This window comes from Zootoca vivipara, chromosome 1 (assembly GCF_963506605.1).
Source record: "Zootoca vivipara chromosome 1, rZooViv1.1, whole genome shotgun sequence".
NCBI lineage: Eukaryota > Metazoa > Chordata > Lepidosauria > Squamata > Lacertidae > Zootoca > Zootoca vivipara.
This window is the reverse complement of record NC_083276.1, coordinates 50,891,708-50,913,591: the sequence shown is the minus strand read 5'-3', so window position 1 is coordinate 50,913,591 and position 21,884 is coordinate 50,891,708. Positions and strand designations below refer to the sequence as shown.

The 21,884-nt window shown below is 43.0% G+C and overlaps 1 protein-coding gene across 1 annotated transcript in view; it reads left to right on the top strand.

Annotated features, from left to right (window-relative positions):
• The window catches only part of LOC118085291 (transmembrane protein 263-like), a 300,135-nt gene that overhangs the window by 157,867 nt on the left and 120,384 nt on the right, over positions 1-21,884 (top strand). The window lies entirely within an intron of this gene.

The following is a 21,884-nucleotide window of genomic DNA, read 5'->3' as shown; positions in this document are numbered from 1 at the left end:
ATAAATTACCCTTTCCCTCCTAAAATGCATTCTATTGCCATAAATATGTGAGTTTCCCTGTTTAAAATAGGAATAATACCACCTTGGGATATTTGATCATTGGTAATCAAGCTCTGCCAGTCACACATGAAGTAACTCTGTACCAATCTCTTTATTTGAGAATGTTTGATTACAAATCAATGTACAGGCAGTGAAGCAATATATGTAATTCCATGCTCTTTTTCCAGCGCTCAGCACCACTCACTGCATTTGCATTTACATCCCTTTGAAAGGTCCATGTGTCCCACAATCATCTAATGATAAAGTGGAAGGTGAGGTGCAAAATTTCTAAAAGGGCTCCCTTGCATGGCTTTCCAGTACGCAGACTTGATTTTACTTAGTTACAGTTCAATTCTAATCTGATCTACTCAGAAGTAAGACCTACCTGGGACATCCTCCCAGGTAAGCGGGGTTAGAAATGCAGCCTTTCCCAAAGCGATTTACATGAATTCAAAATTAAAACACCCGGAAGAAAACTGACAGAATGGCTTTAGCATGAAAGGCTCCCCCGATTAAGGATGAATGCCTTGCTCCACACTCAAGGCCACATTGGACATGTATCCTAAGCAATATTTAAGTTTTTAATGGTCTTGGAGATACACAATGGAGAAGGGGAAGCAGAATTGTGTCTGAAGCTGCCGCTGTCTTAGGTAAATAGAAAGGTATGCCTTATACAAAGTCAGATCAATGATCCATCTAGTTCTGCAATGACAGGCAATAGCTCTCTAGGATTTCAGAAGGAGTCTTTCCCAGCCCCACCAAGATGCCAGAGATTTAATGTGACACCTTTTGCATTCGAAGCAGATGCTGTATCACTGAGCTATGACCCTTTCCTCATTGTCCTGCCTAGGCAAGGTTCCCAAGCTAAATTCATTCAGCTTCCATGATACAATGAGCTGGCCTTGATACTGATAGCTCCAAAAAAAAAACAACCCCAAAAAAACCCAACAACTTGCAAATGGTTTAAAAATCATGCACTTTGACAATTATAAGGTATTTATTTATCTGCTGCATTTGTGTACGTTTAAGACACATTGACATATAGTCAAGTTTTTCTCACTAAGCATAAGGGATGGGATACCAGTAAAACTATCAAGAACAAATAATTCTGTGATTCCTGCATGTGCCTGTGGAATGCTTAAAACATTCAGTGCAGATTTTGTGCAGCACTTTTCCTGTTTTGGATCTTCTGAGTTTGAATTTCTCGCTGCTCTGTTTTTCTCCATTCTCTTATTCTTTGTCCCTGTGGACATTTCAAAGCAATAAAATAGTTGGCAGGAAGAATGCTGGATACACAGTGCCATCGTTAAAACAGAATTGCACCCTGCCACACCAGTTTTGCACTAAGCCCCTAAGTCAGTCTTTCTTGGTTCATTTTAGCTCTAAAATGAGGTTTTCTTCATGTGCCCCCCCCCACAAGTGCTGCAGCTAAACAAATCCCTGTTTTGGGTTTCGGGCGAGCTTAGGAATATATGCCCCTACAAACAAGTGCCGCACTTGAAATGCTGCTAGGAATGCAAGCATGTGGGTGACAGACATTCATTTCACAGCATGGCATGATTTTCTTTCTTTCTTTTTTTAAGTAGCGTGGTTGTCAGTGAGCAGCAGCCCTGTAGCAAGATGCGTTTATAAGCATCTGCTGCTTCAGACGGTCCAGTGTGTATCACTTCCCTTTCTCGCAGGCAGGCCGTGAGAGTCTGGGGGCAGTCCGAGGGCCATGCGCTGAGCTGTCTTGATTTGCAGGATCAATGAAAGCATAAAACGCTAAGTGTCAAACTAGCAGAGCTTCCAAGTTCAAGTGTTTGACTGCTCTTGAATTCTCTCCCCCTTAGGGGAGAAGAAAAAGCTTTAATTTATGAAGTGTCACAACACATTACAGCGCATCGCATCTTAATACGCCACTGCATGGCGCTGGCATTTGTTTGCTTTAATTCCTCAGAATAGCTTTTATTTGGAGCAAATGTTCCCTTCTACTCAAACAGTTCCTGGTCTCCCCTGCTGCGTGTTTTGTCAGCTTCCCTGGGGACAGTTACTCCTGCAGAGCTCTGCCCTCTGCTGGTGATGGGTCAGGCCTTTGTCATGAGTTTTAATTGTTCTCTTCTTAGTAATTGGGAAGGGGAGGAGAAATGCCGCCTTTTGTTTCTTCTAAATCACAGTTCTCTGGGGATGAGGTGCAAAGTGGCTCCTGTAGAAGATGTGTGTGTGGGAGAGAGCGAGAGCACATCACTCTTGCAAAAACAAAGAGCTTTCCGTTTCATGGGAGGAAGGAATGAAACCAAGTTCCGTTTAATGGCCCTCCATGACGTCCCTTTCTGAACATGTGGTGAAGTAGGAGCTTTCCAGATAGTCAGACTACACAGAGCAGTGCCAAATCTCTGCCACCTTAGGCAGCAATTGCATCTCATTTCCTGTTGCTCCTCGCAGGCCTCTTTTTCCTGTGCTGCAGCAGTCAGAGAGGAATACAGAGAAACCCTATCAAAAGAGCGCCCTGTGCCCCTCACCAAGATGCAAGAGCTAGGGAAGGGCTGAGGTGTGGTCCAGGTAGGCTTGGGAACATCCCACTTCCCAGCAAAGTTGCTTCCAGTCCGAACAGACCAGGAGTAGGCAAATGGTGCTAGAGTACAGATCCCCACCATTCTTGACCCGTCCTGGCTGCAGCTGGCTGGATTTGGCAGCAGAAAACCTCCCTAAAGATAATACTGAGGTTGATGGGGGGGGAGTGCTGGCTAAAACAATAAACTTATCAACTTGAACTACAACAGTGGCTATCTCTGTGACAGGCAGGGATTTGTTTTATCTACTTAAAAGCTGGGAGTGGTAGGTTCTTTTCTTTAAAAACAAAAACCAGCCAACCCAAAACTCCTTTCTCTTCTTGGCTCCTATGGAGAGGCAATGCGGAGCAGCCAGGCGGCATCACAAGAAGAGAGCAGCAAGGGGCTACTAACCAGAGGAAGCCACTATAAACTCTGAAACTACTCATCATTTCTGCACCATGCAGGGCTTGGGCAATCTTTCTCCTGCCTCCTCTACTGCTCCCCTGCTTGGGCCATTCTGATATCCCAGCATGTGAAAGAAATGAAACGATTTCCAAACGACCAGCAATCTTGTGACAGTTAAGTTACAGTACAGGAAAGTCTCCCCAAAGATCTTGTCTTCCTGGCCTTCTTTATGCTCCTTGGCTTTGGGTTTTGAGAACTAAAGACACATGGTTGAGCCAAGACATTTTGCTGCTAGAGGTGAAGGTCAACACCACACCCAGTTCTACATATAGAAGTCATCCAGACCACGACCTGTTAACGTTGATGACAGGGCAGTCTTAAAAAATTATTCACCTATATGCTGTTTTCCCTCCAACACTGAACAAAGGCCAGTCCATTCCATTTCATTGAATTTTGGCATGTAGATTAAGTGGTGCTGGTGGTTGTCCTTACTGACTGATACCTGCTGTTTTGCATCTCTAGTTATTTTGTGCATGAATTTGACTGAGGGTAGTGCATCAAGCAGTGTTCTTAAGTACTTACTTGGGCTCTCTATGTTCCAATTTGGCTGGTGATGCAACAGACACCCATTCATCACAGGAAGGCAGGGAGAACAGAAGTAAGAGTGGAACGGAGACAGTGAGTTCCATTGAAATTGGCAGCATTCAGCACTTGACTCACACATGTTCGCTGAGACAAGGAGAGATTGTTGAGCTCTTGAAATGGAGCCGATGGTGCCAAAGAATAACAGCCATCTCCTTGAATATTTCCTGCTGGTGGGAAATAACCAACCTTGCTTATTCAAAAGCTGTGTTGCCAAGATGCTAGCTCATTAAATCATGACCTTCGCTACCCTTTGCGATCCTAAACTATTCATTCTAACAACTCCTGTTGTAATAGGAGTAACTGAGGCTGCGTTAAAACAGGGTTCTGACATCTCCTTTCGGTCTGGTGCCAGCTGAGTTTCCTCGTATTTATATGCATATAAGACTGGCCTACACAAATGCTCTATGCATAGTACAAGTCATTTCAATGAAATTCAGGTACCAATGTGTTGTGGGGGTTGGTGAGAGAGAGAGACTGTAAAAATAACTTACCTTTTCAACTATATTGTATTGTTATGTGTATGTTAAGAGCAGCAAAGCAGCCATGGTCTGATGCATCTAGTTCAATAAACTGTAATGGGGGAACTCGGCTTACTGAAGATAGAATGCGGATTGGAATCTCATTTACATTCTCTTGAATATACAGGGCACCTTGAGAAATAAGGTTGGGGGGGGGGGATATCCAGTTCCTTGTCCTGGCTTTAGTTGCTTGTCTTTCTTTTACAAAAAGAGAGAGTCAGAAGAGGAATTAAAGCATATTTTTGCTGTAGCACTGATTTTATTTATCTCTGAGATGATCTTTGTTGGACCACATTTCTTCCACATTGCCTTTCTTGGAACAGAAACATAAGCAACCTTTCATATGCCTGAAAGACTAGACCAGGCATCCCCAAACAGTGGCCCTCCAGATGTTTTGGCCTCCAACTCCCATGATCCCTAGCTAACAGGACCAGTGGTCAGGGAAGATGGGAACTGTAGTCCAAAACATCTGGAGGGCCAAAGTTTGGGGATGCCTGGACTAGACTCTTCTAAACATAGATGTGCATTCCTATGGCATGGTGACCTAGGTGTTACTTTAGCAAATAACACCAAAGCTCCATTTTACATTAGTTAGCCTGCATTTGCTTTCTTTTGTCCTTTACTTAAGTGTTTTATCGTAGGTGTGCGTGCACGGAGTCTGCCCAGACATACCCTGCAGGGAAGCAGTGGTAGAGGAGAGACAAGGGAGACAGGAAGCAGACTGCCACCTCTGGAGCCAGTCACTTCACTGCGGCTTCCAGAGACGGACACAGGTAGAATATCCACTCCAGCCTTTTTCTTCGGCCTGCATCTTTCTCATGGCTTTGTCTCCATCCGAGCTCCACTGGCCACCTTTTGTGGGGAGAGAGATATGGGGTGCTGAGGAGCTGCTTTTGTGGTACAGAAGCAAGAAGAAAGATGGGGAGCCATCCCACCCTTGGCCCTCCAGATCTGCCCTGCCTCTGATCAGCTGGGCACAGGTTTATCTCTGCAGGAAAGATCTCCTGTTTTGGCTTCTTGACCAACTCTGGTTGTGGTTGCTTTGCTAGCTTTTTACATCTTTACCTCTCTCTTGCCCTTATTTGTCATGTCATCAAGACTACCGCAGCCAGAGGAGCTGCATGATCTCTGGACTATATACCTGAAGGAGCGTCTCCTCCCCCATCATTCAGACTGAGGTCCAGCACCGAGGGCCTTCTGGCAGTTCCCTCGCTGCAATAAGTGAGGTTACAGGGAACCAGGCAGAAGGCCTTCTCGGTAGTGGTGCCTGTGGAATGCCCTCTCAGCAGATGTCAAGGCAATAAGCAACTATTTGACTTTTAAAAGACATCTGAAGGCAGCCCTGTTTAGGGAAGTTTTTAATGTTTAATGCTATATTGTGTTTTTAATATTTGGTTGGGAGGAGCCCAGAGTGGCTGGGGAAACCCAGCCAGATGGGCAGTGTATTATATATATATATATATATATATACACACACACACACACACACACACACACACACACACACACACACCCTGCCCATCCTTTGCAACCAAAGCGGTTAACTAGTTTGTAGCTTTAGGCTTTTCTCCACTTTCCCACTTTAAATAGGGGTCAGGTGGAAGCAAACCCAAGTTTACAAAGGGAGGTAGCAGCTCTTAGCTTTGGCTTTTCCTCCTCTTTTGGAAGGAACTGCACCCCAGGGATTTGAGTCAGCAGGTTAGAGCAAGAGAGCTCCCAAAATCAACCCTAATCCTGACGGAGCAAATTAATTGATTGATTCATACACTTGACCTATTAGCCAGCCTCAGTACTACAAATGGGATGTGGATATCCTATTTATCATTTCAGCACAGGGTAAGGGTCTTGGAAAGCAAAGTCTTTTAAAGGTCTACAAATTTGCTACCCTGTGATACAAAGATAGCAAGTGCAAAGTATTGACTACCCTCCCCCTTTGTTTCTGCCTCCCACATCCTTGCTTGCTCCAGCCTGCCTGCATATCACATGCAGAGCCCAGTAGGGTTTTGCCTGGAAATCACTGGGATTATCTCCCAATTTTTTCTCAGATAATTCAACCGAGAGGTTATGAAGAGCTGAATGATTTGGAGGCTTGGAATCACAGGCTGTGAGATTTAGGTTGCTCACAGGTGCCTATCTGGACAGAACAGTTCGATACTTATTTTATCTTCATTTAATTGGCTTCAGGAAAAATCTATCTTCTCTACCTTTTTAAGGGCCTGTGTGAGATTTCACAAGGACAATACGACCTCAGTATGTTGGTTTCCCCTCTCCCCCACATATACACTGCCCCTCGGTTTTGAATAAACATTGGCAGCTCCCACTTAATGGTGATTGTCTGGCTTAGAGAGCTGCTTTGTGGTTCTTTGGGTTTAGGGAAAGAGTTCAGCTTTCAAACACTCTCTACAAACTTAAAAGCTGTAGCGTGCTCACTGAGTCCATCTTATACCACTCAACATACGACAGGAAATGGAACGACCTGCCTCTCATCCCCAAGTGAATAACAATTGAGTAGTATATTTGGGACGTAGAATAGACACAGCTGATCTTTGAAGAAGTTTTTGAAAAATAGCTAAGGCACTTATGTATAGATTATGAGCAAAAGGGTTGTGATACATTGGGAAAGGGAGGGAGAGGGAGCCATTACTGAATTGCATTTCCCGAACATGTCTACTGCCTGGCAGATAAATCTTGTTCACATTTACTCAAGAGTCAATCGCATTGTGTTCAGTGGGGCTTATTCTCTTATTAATTGTGCTCAGGATTGCAGGTTGAGTCTCCCAACAGGATCTTCCACCATTATTAGCCATTCCAGAAAGAAGGAAGCTCGCCAAACCCTTTCCCGGTGCTCGGTTTTGGGAAACAAATGAAAATGTGGTGGACTTTGTTTGCTGTTACAGTATTTACAGGAAAAATAGTTTCTACTTCATAGCCATCAATACCTTGGCACTTTAAGTCCATTAAACTGCTGGCAGTGATAAACTTTAGTAATGGGCAAGTGTTGATGTAAACAGGGGAAGAAACCTTTGTGCTTTGCTTGAGCAGCTCTTGGTTTTGCAGTGTGACCGTGCCATATGAAAGGACTTTGGCCAGTGTCCAGTTCCTCATGGCTTTAGCCAGGTGTCTTTAGGAGAAAGCCACGGGCAACTGTCTCACCCCAAATCACAAAATACCAGGAGTGGGAGGAAGTCAGGCTGTGTCTCTTTCATGATCTCTCAAGGTCATTGCAGCTGTAAGTGAAGCTGAAATAGACTGAATTTGTGAAGGGCTGTGGGTTAAAATAATAGTAGCATGCTGAGCTAAGTTGTTTCGAGACACATAGATAAGCTGTTAAGGGGATGCCTCACCGTATCATCCACAGGTTTCTCAGGAAGATAACCTTATTTATTCTGTTCTTCATGCAGCCTCTTCAGCATGGGGAGAATATTTATTCTCCTCTGCTTCTGCACAATGTACACTTTCATAGTTTCTGAAATAGTACCAATTTATTTTCTGCTGTGTATCATTCTCTCCTTTCTTCCCTGTATAGTCTAAGACAGTTCTGACCTGTTTGGAAAGAATTGTGGCAGCCTTTATTTACTGTTGGCGTGAAAATAAGATCCTAAAACCCTTCAGTGTGGCTGAGAGAAAAGGGTGTGGAACCTGAACCAAGATTCTGCATCAGCTTGACTGCAAGGTTGCTGTTTGTTCTATCTTGGAAGCATCCCTCACCAGATTTACTTACTTACTTACCAGTACTTACTTACTTATGGATGAGAGATTTGGTGGTTTCATGTTGTCAGGTGTAAGCTAGGCTGAGAAATCAGTTTTTTCTCTATGCAGTCCTGCCAAGTTGAGTTTGAGGGGGGAAATGTGTTAGAATGAGGCAGTGTGCTTCTGAATACCAGTTTATGGAAACTGCTGGGAAGGGAGAGTGCTCTTGCACCCGGGTCCTGCTTGTTGTCTTTCTGTAGGCATCTAATTGGTCACAGTGAGAACAGGATGGTGGATTAGAAGGGACACTGGCCTGCTCCACTGGAGCAGTGCTCTAGCAAGCTCCTCTTGTTATGTTCTTACACTTAAATGCAAACAATAATAATTCCCCCATTGCTTTTCAAGTTTCCAGTAAGTCATCTTGTAATATCTGTGTCATACTGCATGTATACTGACATAAGATTGGAAAGTCTTAAATCAAGATCACATTTGTACCTAGGGCTGTTCCAAATTTTTGAACTTCAAATGGCTTCTTCACTATGTAATTCCAGCCAAACAGACACCACATAGTGACTATGGGGATGTCATAGGACCATGCGACTAGTCAGATTTGGCTATGTGATGGCCACACTAAAGGCAAATGAAGACTCCCATTGCCCTCACTCTGAATGGTGAGGGGGAGGGAATTCGCCCCATTGATCCATCAACCATAACTAAGTTTCACGAGTTGTCACACTGCACTGGTAGTTTCACTGCCCACGAGCACTGTGTGGCATTAAAAAAACACTTGACCCAATCATGCATAGCTGAGCCAATGTGGATGAAAGTGATATAATGCATGTTGCGATGTATGAGAGCCCCACAGAAAGCATTCTGGAATCAAGCTGGATTTTCAGAAAGGCTTTATTCAGTTGCAGTCTTGCAGCATCATTAAGCAAGCAGTCTTGGTACATTCAGGATACACGGCACACAGGTGGAATTACATTCAGGGAGAAGCTGCCACTTATTCACATCCCAACCAACCAACAACCACAGTGGGAAGTCACCCATGCCTCTTTATACTAGCTGGGAATTATACTAGCTATACTAGCAAGGAATCAATTAGGCAACGCCCCATGTCCCGTGATGCTTAGCCATCACATGCTCCTGAGTCAGCATTCCCAATTAGCACAGAGTGTTTAACTCCTCAATACCCACAACACTCCACAACACCCACAACACTCCCACAACACTCCAACAAATGCAGTACAGTTGGAAAACTGGATCCATACCACTTTACTTTCAGTAGAATGTGTGATCAGCCCAGTTGTGGTAGCAGTGGGGAACAGTTCCCTCTTTTTTCACATTCCAGCATACACTTTGTGAACACCTGCACACTTTTGCAAAGGGATGGGGGGGGGGCAATCGCCAAAACAAAAGTGGACATTTCATGGGGGGATGTTACCCCAAGAGCATTTTGGTTCAACATTATACCCCACCTTTCCTCAAAGATCCTCAGGGTTGTATTTGTTCAGGTTACTACACATTATCCTCACAACAGCTATATGAGAGAGGTTAGGCTGAAAGGCAGAAAGTCTGTAGAGACGTTGATCCAGCTGGCTCACCAGTAGAAATAAGTGATCCGCGTTGGAGAAAGGAACTCGCAGAAGATCATTTCTCTGTGGTTGGAAAAACCACAATATGTCTTTTCTATTCAAAGCCACAATACAGTATGTCTTTTCTATTCTGGAAAGAGAGAATATGTGGTGGATCTCTCCCATGACTTTACATTTTTCACATGAGTAGACCTCTTATGCACAGCCACCCCTGTGAACCTCATGGCTGAGATTTGAAGCCACCTCTCTCCAGCCCAAGTTTGAACTTCTATCCAAAACACAACATTAGCTCTCTCACAAGCCTTCCTTATCAAAGTCAGGTGTGTCTGTCTGAAAAACTGCTGAGGGAGCTGCTGCTTCTGTGGTCACAAGAAGCACTTCTGCAAGTCATGAATAAAATCTCTGTGGTGAGAAGACTTTATAATTTCCCTCACAAGTTAGACATGCATGTTCTGAGACAGTGTGAATGTATCTGATTTGCAGGGGAACATGACTATAATAAGTCTTACCTGAGTTTTGTTCTGGGAACAATTTGGGGGACCAGTTAATGAAAATAGGAAGTGACCCTGCTTCATGTACCAGGCAGAGTGGGCCAAGAGGTAGGGGATTGTTTTCAATATATGGATAGGTATAAGACAACAGAAAATAACAGTAGGATAAAACTTTTTTTAAAAAAAGTCCAATCTTAAAAACACCCACCGAAATAAAAGTAGCTTCAAGGCTTGCCTAGGAGTGGACAAATAGATCTTTCCTGATACACAAAATTTCACTGTACAGTGGTGCCTCGACTTACGAATTTAATCCATTCCGAAGGCACCTTCGTAAGTCGAAAAATTCGCAAGTCGAAAAACGCCATTGGAAATGTGATTTCCCATAGGAATGCATTGGAAATGGAAAAATTCGTAAGTCTAAAAATTCATAAGTCTAAAAATCCCTATCTAAAACCGCAGCGGTTTTTCCCCGGATGTCGAGACATTCGTAAGCGTGCGGCCATTACCCCCATTCGTAAGTCGAAAAAATCGGTTGTTGAGTCGTTCGTAAGTCGAGGTACCACTGTACTTGAATCCGAGTCAAATCTAGGCCTCGGCAAAGTGAGATGCCTGCCTAGTTCCTTTGTAGTCATTCTCTTTGGAACTTTTGCCTTAACTCTTTGGTGCACTTTGCTGATGTCTCAAAAGAGGCAAATAGGGGGCAAGATTTATCTGTTTTGGCAAACACATTCTGTGAAGATTCCGTTACGAATTCTGATATGCTAAATTTTGCTGTACAGGTACTTGAAGCTGAGCCAAATCTAGGCCTTGGCAAAGTTAGACATGTGCCCAGTTCCTTTTACAATTATTGCCCTTGGAACTTTTGCTTTTAACTCGTCTGCGTGCTTTGCCAACGCCGCTTTGTCCTCAAAGCGATGTGCACCAAAGGAAGCACACAAAATTTCAGGCTGATTGAAAAAGTGGCAGATACATCATTTGTTTGACTCTCTGATGCAAGCAAAAGAGATAACATGTTGCTCTGTGTGCTTCAGCAAAGTCTACCTTGGCAGTCAACTCAAGCCAGGAGGCTTCTAGGAAGCCAGACTGCCGAAGGGTCAGCCATGCATGAAAGCAATGAGATATGTTGAGCATCTGTTTCATTAGTGCATCATTAGCACTGGTTTATTTCTCAATGCCTCATCAGAGGCAGGAAAGGGGTGCAGGTAGCATCTTTCCTGACTCCTGAATGCATCTGCAGGGTACCTTGTTTACATCAGGTAAGACTTTGCTTGATGGTCATTATCTTGGAAAAAATGAAATGGGCACCAGTGTCCTCTGTAATAACTGCTGTTTGCTGACAAAGAAAAGCAAGCAAAATAATAGAAACTAATCTGATCATTGCATCTAATTACAGAGAAAAGGAAACCACTAAAAGAACGTTTTGTCTTAAATATTGCAATAGCTCCCTTAGAGCATTTTGTAGTTGGAGGTGGTGGTGAATAAATATTGACTATAACTTCCCAAACCTATTAAGCCTAGACAAGTAAATCTCATTTTATTTATTAAATGTGTTTCAATGAACTTCAACCAGTATTAAATTTAGCATCTTAAAAAAAAAAGCAACCAGAAAACACATACAGCGCAACCACGGAGTAACCTTCCAGAAGCAATAAGCATTTTTTCCCCTGGTCCTTCCCATCAAAGAGCATGGCTGTGTTTCTGGCACCCCAAGTTGCAGTACATTATCTAGCTATGCCGGGTAAGTATCAGCAAAACAGCCATTCTTTTTTATTATCACCCTACTTTAATAACTATTATTAAATAGTAAATATTCCTATGCAGTAAATATTTAATTAGCTATTGGGACTTGCAAAATCTATTGCTTTCAATAAACACACAGAGCAATATATTATTCTGATAATTTTAAGGAAATACTTGGTATGCAGAGCATAAAATTAAAATGGCTAATGGCTCTATCCTTTGTACATGGCAAAGATGCACTGCATCTCTCCTCCTGTAGCTCAGCGATAATGTTATCTTCCTGTTGGTATAATCCTTCAGCTCCTGCCCGAGCCTTGCACTACACACTCAAAGCATTCAAGGGGCCATTGATTTTGGGAGCTCGAATGTGATGTTAGAGATAGAGAACATCCACAGCTTTCAGCGAAGACGAGCAGAGTGGGAAGAAAAATGGTAACTGCCCAAAATGTAGCAACTGTTAAAACAGAGCTTTGTGTCTGTGTGTGAACAGCTGCATTTGTGCTTATCTATCACTATTGGCCTCATAACCAGTATTGCTCAGGAATTCTGAGAAACCCAAAAACTCAGTGCACTTTTGAAAAGTTTAGTCTTCCATCTTGATTCAGAATGGCATCCAATTGTATACCACCATAGACAAAGATCTGCTTTTTGATCTCAGGAACCATCATGCAAAAGTTGGGAAATCTCAAGAATTGTCGAAATGCATGGTGCACAAACAAATAATTTTTAAGAAGCATATATAGTAGATTCTAAAGCAAATGCAGCTATGCCTTCTTGCTCACCAGGCACCTACATTAACATTTTCTGGTGCCAGCCAGCCAAAGGCATTCCTTTTCTCCCAGGCCTTTTAACACCTTGTAATATCTATTCATGTAACACCTGTAACTCCTTTTTTTAATTCCACTTCCCATCTCTGAATGTCTGTTTTATTCCAACTGGCCTGTGTTTTAGTCATAGTTTGTTGGAAGGGTTACTTCTTCTTAATTACATTTTTTGTAATGCATGAAACCACACTTCCTTCAAAAATGGATTTCAGGGTAGTATACCAAAAAAATAAATTGTAATACAACACTTAAACCCGTTGTGAGAGCAGGCTGCCTTACTAAACTTGTATGCTTTTATTGTCTTCTTTGCTGTGTGATTTTTATATTGTATTTGTTTTGCATTATCGTATGCTGTGCTTTGATTTAGCTTTGAACCTAATTGTTGAAGGTCACCTAGAGAAGTTGCATTATGAGGTAGCAACAAAAGAACATTTATTCGGATACTGTGTTCTCCAACACTGGGAAAGCTATATAAGGCCTGCATGATGAATCTCATCTCCCTATGCTTTTTTTCTTGGAAACACAGACACACACACACACACTACTACTACTACTACTACTACTACTACTACTTCTTTGGCGATCAGGAGAACAGCCTTTTACCAAAGGTGTCATGGGCTTTGAAGAAACTCGATCTCAGGATGCAAGGGAGAAATGTGCTAAGAGGAAGGTACACTTGGCAAATCCACACCATGATCAACTCCCGCCTGGAAACCAATGTCCCCACTGTGGAAGGACGTGTGGATCCAGAATTGGCCTCCACAGTTACTTACGGACCCATTGTTAAAATCATGTTAACTGGAGCGCTCTCTCTCTCTCTCTCTCTCACACACACACACACACACACTTCCTCATTTCCCAAATGACCAACCTATAAATGTGTTACCACACAGCAGGAGCATGGAGGTCTATGGACCTGCACAGGGATGAGGGGAAGGCCTTGGAGGAGCTAAACATTTCCCCAATACCTTATCTTACTACCTACCGGTACTTGTCCTCTAACACCCATAAAGTAGACTAAGTAGTGGTGTAAAAAGGCATAGCTTACTGTAGTGTCAGCAGCCCCAATATGTCCATACTAGTTGGTTAATTGCATTTGTTTGGAAAGGAGGATATACTGAATATTGGGGAACTGTTCCCTTTCTGTAACTTTTCGAGTCTAGCCTTTGGGAATGTGCATATAACAGCAGTCTACTTTCTGAACAATCTTCAAAGGCAGACCAAAGCACAACCTATTACAGTAGTCTAAATGGACTGTTGTCAGAACATAAATACAGGTGAAACTCAGAAAATTAGAATATCGTCGAAAAGTGCATTTATTTCAGTAATGCAACTTAAAAGGTGAAACCAATATATGAGATAGATGCATGACATGCAAAGCAAGATATGTCAAGCCTTTACTTGTTGTAATTGTAATTATTTGTTGTTAGGCGGGTCAATTATAAATGGAATGCAATTAATGAAATGTAATAGCGATGTTTGTTTTTGTTTATTTTTGTATTATTGTAACTATTTGTTTTATTACTATTTCCAAAAGAAAGCATTTGTAAAAAATTAAAAGAAAAATAAAAAATAAAAAGTTGCATTACTGAAATAAATGCACTTTTCGACGATATTCTAATTTTCCGAGTTTCACCTGTAACTGGCCATCCTGTTTCTGCCCAGGAGGGTGCTGCTGAAAGACATTCTGTGCTCTGCATTTGGGACTCCAAAGACAGAAGATAGCACCCTCTAGACTGGACACCTGGATACAGCCCCATCCAGAATACTGGTAGGTTGAGCACCCCCTCCCAGATGAGATGAGCCACTACTACGGTAGCAATATCTCCATCTGGTCTGGAGGAAGCTTCATCCAGCCCATTACTGAGTCTAAACGCCGGTTTGACATTCCTGCTGCACCATGTGAATTTGATGAAATTGAGAAATAGAGCTTGATGTCATCAGCGTACCAGCGACACCTCACTTCAAATTGTAGATGGTGCTGAAATGCTGAACAGGTTATATGAAAGTCCATGATAGATTGGCATATTTTTCCTTGTGTTTAATTGTTTGCATAACTAAAATATACTTTAATCAAAACCAATTCCTTTTGGGCACTCTCACACTGCTTTGGGTTAGCTAGGGTTGAGATATCCTTGCTAAATATAGCCAGTAAGCACTGCAGATTCCCTGATGAGAGTGGGAGAGTTGTATATTCACTCCATAAAGAGGAGCGCTTAATCTTTTGTACAGTACTGCTGTTTCCTGAAACTAAAGGAACACACAATGTACATGCTCATAATAAATATAAAATCTAAATCTTGCCTCAGAGTAAGAACCCTGCCTGGCATTTTTGCATTGTCTGGTCTATTAAAGATGGTGTACATAATGGGAATTGCACGTGCTTGTACCCTCCCCATAACGCCAAGAAGAGCCAGGTTCATTCTTAATCCAGGCTTCTGAATAGTAAGAGCTTTATAATAACTCCCAAGTTGGCCTCCAATGGCCTAGAAATTCATTCTGCCTTTCATTATTGCTTAAACTGCTTTGAAGAGCTAATCCAATTCCTCCCTCCATGTGACAGATGAAATAAACACTATCACATGAGTGGTACGGCTTGAATGAGCAATAACAACCATGTAAATGAGAGGAGCATAAAACAGGTTCCTGGATTTTGTTTTCGTGACATACGGTAAACCAGGCTGCCGGGGGAAGGGGGGAGAGAGAAAGCGGCAATGTGGCGGCTGCCCTTTACCTTTCTCTGCTGCAATGTGTCGGTCCTGCTCGGCGCTGAATGCGAGTTACTAACCCAAGTTCCATTGGAGGCTAATTTAGCAGTTGTATATTCTTCTTCTTTGAGGTTTGCCTATTGATACCATGTGGAAAGCATCTTTTTTATGCCTGAGACATTTACTGTGGACCGAAATCCTGACAAAGAATAGGGAGACCGGCTTTATAAACTGTATCTTTTCAATGCGTTCCTCATCCCTCTAAGGCCTTTTTTCCTTAATAAAGGTATCTAAGCTTGTTGGGTTCTTTTCTCTGTCCCACGAATGCAAGCTATGAAGCTTGAGGGGCCAAGGGCATAAAATTTAGGAATTGTTGCCATGGTAGCTCTTTTTATTTGTTTAGACAAGGCTGGGTCCAGGATTTTGTGAGCCTGAGATGACAGGGGACCCATTTTGAAATGGCCCACCCAGTACCTTTTTTCCCTAACCACACCCCTTCGCTCTTTGGCCTCCTTCTCCCTAAATTAAATACAGTTCTTGTCCAATCTGACAACCTCCTATTGTCAAATACTACAAATTTCTGAATATCACCAACTGCCTTTTATAAATAATCCATGCAAAATCTGCATCTTTCACCAATTTGTTTTTGAGTCGGGCAACAGGATGAATGGCATGCATGGGTTTATCTCGCTTAACCTACATATAGCCCTAAAAGGTAGCCTAGACCACCTCCCTGTCTCAAAATAAACAAAAGTGCCCAATTTCTCTGCACTTAGAAATGCAACGTGTGGCCACTTAATACATTACAGACACCCCAGTCTGCCTACTCAGTCTGCTGTCCAGTTGATGGGCAACGTCAAGGTTCCAGATCTTCTTTCTTATGGTACCTCATTTTCAAACTGGACATAGCTTGGATAGCCATTCAGGCAGAAGACCATCTTCTGTTCAGGAAGGCACATGACCACCCTATAAGGTCAAGTAGAAAGCTAGGTTGAGTGGGACAAATCCAGCATTGTGCTATGTCAAATGTCCGTCAGCATGCTCCCAATCAGAGCAATCCCACCCCTCCTCCTCCTGCATGCTGCTCTGGGAGCTCTCCCAATTACTCCCTGAGCCATTTTTTTTGGGGGGGGGGTGCAAGAGGAGGAAAGTTCCATTGCCCAAGAGGCAATCCTTGCATGGGCTTCCACTTATGGGAGCCATTGGTTGAATCTCGCCCAACAACTCTTCCCCATGGTGGCATGCTATTCTGTGTTCAAGTATTCTTTAGCTGGGGAAGCATGAAGTAGTCCTGGTCCAAGTTTACCAGTTGATACCATGTGCTCATAACCTCCAGGGTGGACTTTTGAGATTGGCCCAGAAGTTACAACAGAGCAGCTCAACTGTTCACTGGGGCAGACTATTGGCATCACGCTGCTGCTCCTGAAAGAATTGCAGTGGCTGCCAATTAGCTACCTGGCTAAGTTCAAGGTGCTGTAGAAAACCCCATACAGTTTGGTACCAGGATGCTAACAGATTACTTCACCAATGCTATACCTAACTGATCACTGCAGTCTGCAGAAGGAGGCCTCCTGCAGATACCATCTCACCAGGAGGCCTGTTCCATACAATGTAGGAATTGGGCCTTTTGTGTAGCGGCACATATCCTTTGGAATGCCCTCCCATTACATTTGAGATAAACGCCACCTGTGTCTTCTTTCTCACACCTGTTGAATACCTTCCCTTTTTTTTGGACAAGCTTTTACAGCTGACATTTCTGTATTGGATTTGAAATGACCTTGTTACTGTTTTCAAAAATGAAATAATTTTATATGTGTATCTGTCATTAGATCCCTTCAAGATCTTTCACAGGAAGCAATTCATAAATGAAACGAACTCATAAACAAGTCCTGCCCAATTGGGAGCATGCATGGGATCACAGGGTGACACTGATCTGACCGCTGTCTGACCAGCCTTTTGGCCCTAATCCTACGCCTGTTTAATCCTGCTACATTCACTAGGACTTCCTCTGTAGTAAGCATACATAAGATTCCTGCCTTGCACCACAATCCTGTATATGTCACACCAAAAGTGAACTCAATGGGACTTTTCTTCCAGATAAATGGGTGTAGGAGTGCAGCCTTAGTATAAAAGGGAAGAATGCCAGCAGGTACATGACACACCTTGTTATGTACTGAGCTGAATCATAGAACAATAGGATCCAGAATCAGCAGTCTGATTGGTCCGCAGGAGCCACCCAATCCAACTCCAGGTGGAAGTGAATCCGCAACCTGATTGGCCTGCAGGAGCAGCCAATCAGGCTGCTGGCAGAAGTCAATCCACAACCTGATTGGCCTGCAGGAGCAGCCAATCAGGCTGCTGGCAGAAGTCAATCCACAAACTGATTGGCCCACAGGTGTAGCCCTGAAGTAGCCAATCACGCAAGGCCCATTGTGTAAATAATGTATATAAGCAGATGGTTTTGGGAAAAGGGCATTCTTCTTCTCCTTGATGACTACGAGCTGAATAAAGAGCATGAAATTCACTCTCGACTCCGAGTATATTTCACATCTGAAGTTTATCTACCTGTGGTTCATTCCCAAGTAAATTCACATAGAACCTCAAAACATCATTGTGCCATTTCATTCATGATTGTGCTGACTATTTTACGTAGGCAGATAGTGGATGACATATTAAATCATTTCATGCCAGCTTTCTTATCCGCTGTTTCTTTACTAATAGAAGAAACATTGTTTTCATGATTTTAGCTTACCATTTTCTTACTAGCAGATGGAGATCTCCAATACAAACCTAATCTTGCTGCCTTAAAAAACCCAAACACTTTTTGTTTCTTTTTTTCAAATGTAAGTGTTAAATCCCTCTTGTCCGTTTCACTACAGTCTTACGTTTGGAAGAGATTAACAGAGCAATCCTAAATCAGGGAAGTGAAGTGGCAACAGTCCACTACTTCCAGACCCTGCTGGCGCTCTCTCTCTCTCTCTCTCTCTCTCTCTCTCTCTCTCTCTCTCTCTCTCTCTCTCTCTCCTCTCTCTCTCTCTCTCTGTGTGTGTGTGTATGTGCAGGTTTTCCTGGTAGGAGTCCCAGTGGAGCTTTATGTCGCCCATAAGAGCATAATAAGAGCCTGCTGGGTCAGGCTAATGGCCCATCTAGTCAAGCATCCTGTTCTCACAGTGGCCACACAAATGCATGTAGCAGCACAAGAGCACTCTCCTCTCTTGTGGTTTCCAGCAACTGGTAAGCCAACTAGTGATGGTGGTGAGGAATAACCATGCCAACTCCAGTCTTACATGGTTGGTGGCTAGTGGTCCTGATCCCTGGGCTCCTTGAGGGAATGCTTGGCTCCAGCAAACCTGCTCTGGAACACCCTGTTTTGGGGCCTGCCACTGGTGGGCAGTGGTAGATCTGTGCCCATGGATCTTTCTGCAGGCTACCAGGTCCAAGTGCCCCTGCTGCCAGAGTTTCTGTCCCATCCAAGCCTTTGCAAAGATGTGCTTGTTATGCAAAATTGCAGGCATAATGTGTATACTGAGATAAATGTGCGGATAAATATTCATGAGTACCAGCTTTTTGATGTGTGTGCTTGCTCCTTGATCTTGCCTGTGTGTTGGCGTCACACACATGCTTGTTCTTCCAATCTTGCCTCTTCTGATGTCTTCTCTCTCTGTGTGTGCACATGTGCTTGTTCTTCCAACTTTCCCTCTTGGACCCAGTCATTTCGGCCCAGCTCCTTTGAAAGGGGGCAGAAATAGGGCTGTCTGTGGTGTTATCAAGCAGCCAGCCCACTCTCCATTGCAGTAGCCCGAGGTGCTGCCTGCCCAGTAGCATTCTTATCTTGTAAGTACAGTACGAGCTTAAAGACTCCCATGCTTTAAAACAAAAATGTTTCATTCCTTGAACTTTGGTTGTTGATTTTTGCTACTCTGCCCTCTCCTTCCACTCTCCTTCCACAATCTCCTCCTTGCTTTTAATAGGCTGCATGGAAAAGCGCCGCATAGATAAATACTGCTCACTTTATAGCAACACTATTTATGTCTACTTAAAAAAAAACGTAATAAATAAAAGTAAATCCCATTGTGTTTGATGGGACTCATTCATTGGTAACTGTGTTTAAGATTGCAGCTTTAATCTTACACAGACAGTCTACAAATGAATATTTGTTAATTAGCATTGCAATCCTAACTTGCAGATCCACTGGCTAGAGGGAGCAAAGTTCCGTAATGTAAGACATTTTTGTATGCTATTTGCACTAATGTACACATTAAATGAGCACTTTACAACACCGTGTGCATTTTTGTACACTCTTTTTTTGGGGGGCTGCAGAACCACATTGCAAAATTTAGAGAAGTGTGAATTTTGAATTGGCTGTGTTTCGGTTGGCTTCTTATTTTTGGAAAGTGAAGCTTTGATAAGTTTGCTTTTAAAGGTGAACTGAAATTAATTTCTCCTCCATCTTTCCACAGAGGTTAGTTGATGCCCAGTCAGTATAGAGACCTCATTTCAATTTGCTGGTAGGGAGGCTATATGACAACAAGCATTCGTCCTGATTTGGTTGTGGGGAGTTTTTACACTTATCCATTAATCCAGTGTTTTCCAACCTTGTGCCTCCAGATGTTTTGGGACTACAACTTCCATCATCACTAGCTAGCAAGACCAGTGGTCAGGAATGATGGGAATTGTAGTCCGAAAACAGCTGGAGGCACAAGGTTGGGAAACACTGCATTAATCACCCATTCATTCCACACATTCCAATTCATTTCTTCATCACTTTCCCAACCACAAAAAGTAAGATTCTTTTTTTGCAGTGGGTATGTTGTGCTACTGCGATGGAGCACTTTTAACCCATGGCAGTTGTGGCAAACCTAAATTTCCCAGCATCCATTTGAATCCCTCCTACATCTGGAGGCACCCGTGGAGAAGTTTAGACAGAGGGCAAGTCAGGAAGGTTGGAAACTAAGGCTGCCTGCTGACCAAGGTGGGATGGGGCACCTCCTAGGGGCGTGGCATGCCCAGACTTGCTGGTGAGCCTTCTGAAGCCTAGACGCTGGCAATGGACCCAGCAATGCAACCTTGTAATGCTGGACTAAGAAGCCTAGCCAGGTTTTATAGCCTTGCTTTCCGCCACACTCCTAATACATGGCCTGCCTGGAGCAGGAACTTTGCCTGCTTTGAATTGAAAGTGCAAGCCACGCCTGCCTCGGTTACCTTAAAAAAATGATCTCTCTCTCTTTTAGACATTATGTACAGTATATGATCGCTAGCAGAGACTGCCTTATAACCGCCATACAGTCCACTATATGGACCATTGAGTCATTCAAAATAGTCACCTAGCTCCTCCTTAGCTATTTGGCAAACAGATGAGCATACTGCCACTTATGTCAGGAGACAGGTATTTATTTATTTTTTGCAAGAGATAGTATACATCTGTTTGCTCATCTTTGTTTATTTTGCTTGACCAAAGGAAGTAGACCTACCTGTTGCTTACTAAACCTGGGCTTTGCCTGTAATACTAATAACTGTCTGTGGGTGGCAGCAGCTCTCTAACACTGCTAGGATTACAGGGATCCTCGAAAGCTCCAAAGATTCTCCTTCACATCAAACCCCACTCTTCTGCAATAATTTGTTGAAAGAGGCCACCCGAGCTCGTTAAATATAGCCCATTGTTGCCACGTTGTGGCCCATGGAATAAGAAATAGAACAAAAGTTGTTGCTTGTATAGGAATATTCAAACTTCGGAGTTAAGCAGAACTTTTAATAAGGCAAAATGTTGGAAAGTAGTTAATTCTCAGTTCCAGAGAGAACAAATGTAGTTACAGATGTGGATATTTTTAGTCACTGGAGATAAACTGGCCTAATCACAGCACATTTTTCACTTCAGAGATATAATGCACCGACTATCGGGGAGTCTGCAGACTGTGGTAATGACACCAGTTTCATCTCATTGCCTTTTGTATTCATAGGATTATAAAGTATTATTTCCAAGCATGCCTTTAAAAGCCATTCTCTTTCCCTAACCCTGTTCAGATAGCAAGAAAACAAAGAGAGGAATATAACTATCATGACATCTTACTTTTTGCTGTCTGGGACCAATTTAGCAGCAAACAGCTCTACCAGCCAACTAATCACTGATTCTAATATTTGGGCAGTAATAATGCTTTTTAGGGGGCTGTGCCAGCCAGGACACCCTAAGAGGGAGCCCCCCCCCCCTGGCAAGCTTCTTCTCTTTTCTCCAAGCCACTATAAATGATTCCCAATTTCCACCAGTTTTTCTTATCATGAAAAGGACCCATGTGGAAATGTTATTTAACTGATACACGTTTGTGGCCATTGTTCCTCAGAGGACTTGTGCTTGTATCATAATTGCCTTTGAAACCAGTTATAGACTGCTTAGATCATAGTAAGAAGAAACTGGGAGAGAACACAAGCCATTTGAATTAAGAATGTGCAAAGAGGGTAGTAAAATCTGCTGCAGAAGGAGATTTCAGGACAAGGTGCTGGCTGTGAGCTATAAAGCCTCAAATGGCTTAGACCCAGCATACCCCAGACACCACAGAGCTCAGTTTTCCCACTTGAAGCCTCTGAGATAAACAGAGGGCACCTATTTTTATTTTTTTTATTTTTGGAACAGAGTACAGAGAAATTAAGATAACAGAAACATGAAAACATCCATCATCCATAAGAATATCACAGTCATTTCA